The sequence below is a fragment of the Peromyscus leucopus genome, chromosome 2 (genome assembly GCF_004664715.2).
Source record: "Peromyscus leucopus breed LL Stock chromosome 2, UCI_PerLeu_2.1, whole genome shotgun sequence".
NCBI lineage: Eukaryota > Metazoa > Chordata > Mammalia > Rodentia > Cricetidae > Peromyscus > Peromyscus leucopus.
Window position 1 is genome coordinate 118,511,498 of NC_051064.1, and position 3,754 is coordinate 118,515,251.

Genomic DNA, 3,754 nt, shown 5'->3' on the forward strand with positions numbered 1-3,754 from the left:
CTGCTGAAAGTTTTATTTTTAAAGAGTAAAATATATTCTATACAAACTCCTTTCAAATGACTATGGTGCTTTTTGTTTTTCAGATGACTCATGAAAGTTAGCTATCCGAGGTCACTTGTGTAGCGTCAGGGGCTGAAATCCTGGGCTTGTCTAGTTTTGGGAAAGACCTCAAAGCCGGGTACAGTGGTGCACGCCCTTAATCCCAGCACTCGGGAGGCAGAGGCAGGTGGGTCTCTGTGAGTTCCAGGCAACAGGGGTGCTACACAGAGAAACCCTGTCTGGGGTGGGGGGGACCTCAGAAGGTGAAGTTTGTTCAAAGTACTTGATAACCTGTAAGCATAAATGCTTAGTATAAGGCACTTCGGAGCTGAGGTTACCTGTAGCACCACCCAACCAGTCCCGTAAGTGGCACAGAAACCTCTGTCACAAAATTACAAATCTCTTAAGGGGATCAACCCCAGGTTCCTGGGAAACCCACGCTTTGCCAAGAAGCACAAGACGGGCTTTGCAGGAGATGCAGGCAACCATGGAAGCAAGGCATAAGCATGTTGAGCGCTGTGCAAGGCAGAGGCCATCGGCGCCTCCCCAAGCTTGGGGAAGCGCATGCAAGGGCTGCCCAAAGCCAAGCTCACCAACAGAGCCACAGCTCCACTCGCTCCCAGATCCCCCCTGTGAAGGCCCCATAGAAAAGGCTTCCTATCTGCCAATGTGAAGACAGATGGACGGATGGGACAGACCTACACCCTAGCTGCAGACGAGCAGTGCCCTGTGCTGTTCGCTACAAATAAAACTGAGGCAAAAGCTGTTTTTAAAAAACGCTTAGCACAGAAAATGATGCAAGCATTTAGTGTCTGTTTGGCATTCCAGTCCTGCCCACCTCTCCAGAGTCATTCTCCAGCCTCCGGCGCCTTCAGCTTGTCGGGAGGAGCAAATCCAGGAAACAGACATGGTGAAATGGAAGGTCGGCCAAGTGGCTGGCTGAAGAAGAGATGGAGGAAGGAGGGCCTAGGGAGATGTTTTAGGAGGTTTGTGGAGTCGGGGAAAGGAGCCCTGGCCCAAAGCAACCTCCACAGCAGAACTGTGCACCCACAGTGGCGGCTGGGAGGCAGGAAATTGTCATTGGCCAGCTAACCATGGGAGATGTCCCCAGGATGTCAATGCCCAAGCCAGTGGCATCACTGATTTAAGCTGCTGCTGGTGGAGGACTGGCCAGTCCTGTTGTACAGAGGCCTTGGAGAGCCTGGACACAGCCAGCCCTGGGCTGCAGTCAGAGCCTCACCCAGATGGATAGTGAAGTCTTTCCTCACCCTTCCCCGGTTCCCCCGATGGACAGACACCCTGGGTCCCAACCACTACTCACCAGGAATGATGCCCCCGCTCTTCTGGCATATGCCTTCTCACCCATACAAAGGTCAGAAATCATGGTCCAACCAAACATCACACACACACAAAACACATTGCAGCTGAATCAATGCCTTAACAAATTAAGTTAGTGATGAAGGCCTGCAATCTCAGCACTTAGGTGGTAGGATCAGAGGTCATCCTCTGCCACTTAGGGTTTGGGGTTAGCTTGGGCTACATAGAATGCTGTCCTTTTCATTATTTTATTACATTTTATTTGATGTATAGGAAGGTAGTTGGGTGTGTATGTGCTGTTTCTAGTGTGAAGATCAAAGGCCAACCTTGTCTACAAAGCAAGTTCCAGGATAGCCAGGGCTACACAGAGAAACCCTGTCTTGAAAAAAACAAAAACAAAACAACAACAACAACAACAAAACATATACACACAAACAAAAACACCAAAAAGACCACGGCGCACATTATTGGGAACATTAGGCAACCCAATAATCACAAAGCCAGAGAACTTCTACAGGCCTCGAATGCTGGTGGAATTCTTAGCTCTTTGGTGGGTTGGAAACTAGGAATTTGTACTTTTCAAAGGATTTACCTAGTGGCCACAAAGATGTGATGTCATGTACAGAGGACAACAAACGGCTATTGTGGGGGCCAAAGATGTCCCAAGATAATTTGGCTCTAGACACAGCATTCCAACCTCGGCGCATCATTGAGGTTCTGATGGCTTAGTCAGCCTTGCAGAAGGCGCGCTTCCTTTTAGGAACATTGCTCACAGCTGTGTTGAAAGTTTTTACCCTGATTGCATGATCAGTGCAGTTCCGAGGAATGAGGGTGTCACAGAATGGATCCAGTCAGAGTTGAACCACCCCAGGCGCAGTCAGTCTTGGCCACTGACCTCATCCAGCCTGAGGTGAGAAGTCCCACACTGCTTGTACAGTGAGCTCACCCTGTGCAGCGCCTAGCCCTACTCCACCCAGGGCTTAGCACCCTTCCATGGCGCCTCATGCCATAGGTCAAGCCGAATCCCATGCCAGCCTCCACTAGGGCTAGCCTCCACTGACAGACAGAGCCTCTTGAAAACACACTCCACTTCCTGGACAAGAATAAACCACACTGAACACACTGAAGCCGGAGGGTGGGGGGCGCCTTTAATCCCAGCACTTGGGAGGCAGAGCCAGGCGGATCTCTGCGAGTTCAAGGCCAGCCTGGTCTCCAAAGTGAGTTCCAGGAAAGGCTCCAAAACTACACAGAGAAACCCTGTCTCAAAAAAACCAAAAAAAAAAAAAGAATAAACCACTGTTTGGGTCACCATAACTTTGCACCTGTCAATCCCTCTGCACCCTGTCAATCCCTCTGCCTAGGTTCTTCCTCACCTCCCCTTGTTCTAACCCAGGTCATCCTTCAAGAGGAACTGGATGCTTCTGAGTGTGGCAGCTCACATTGGTAATCTCAGCCCTTGAGAGGCTGAGGCTGGAGAATTTCTGTGAGTTTGAGACCAGCCGAAGCTACAGAGTAAGACACTGTTCTAAAACAAAACAAAACAAAACAAAAAAGATAACCTAGAGCCAGACATGGTAGCATATATCTTTGATTCCAGTACTCGGGAGGCAGAGACAGGTGGCTATCTGTGAGTTCAAGGCCAGATTGGTCCATGTAGTGAGTTCTAGGACAGCGAGGGCTATATAAAGAGACCCTATCTCAAAAAACAAACAAACAAAAAAAATAATAAAAGAAAACCTGGATGACAACTGCCAGAGAGAGGTGGTGACATGCCTCCTGTGTGGTCCTGCTTCGGAGTGCTGAGCCGGGCTGCTCAGTCTGAAGCTGAGGGTGCTCTGCCAGTCTGGAAGAACTAAACAGTCACCCTAGCACTGGGACCAATAATTTACCAATCCCAGATCTCATGAGGAAAGACAGCGCAAGGTCCCGGCAACTGGCAGAGAAGCAAGGAGAGCAGTGGCCTGGAATCCACAGCTTCCTCTTGGTGGTTCTGCTCACCCACACTCCCACAGCTGGTTTACCAAACCAGTCCCAGGCCTTTGAATTTGCATACCCAGGGTACTTCAAGAGAAAACAGTTTCACTGTGCTTGAGTTCCAGCCCTGAGGATGTGTTTCCGTGATTGTAGGATGCAACTTACTTGCTGGAAACACATGTATATAAACTGTAGCCATCTAACCTACACCATGCAGCTGAGGCCCTGAACCTCTGGGAGGCTAGAAACCAAATGACACACCCATCCTCTGGTTTTTCTTCATATCACTGACATCTGTCGCCTTTCATGCAAACATTTCCATGACGAGGAACAGTTTTGAGTCAACATTTTTTTTCTTTCAGATTTATCTTATTTTAAACTGTCTATGTGGGGGTGGGGTGGGGGTATGTGAACGTGGCATTCA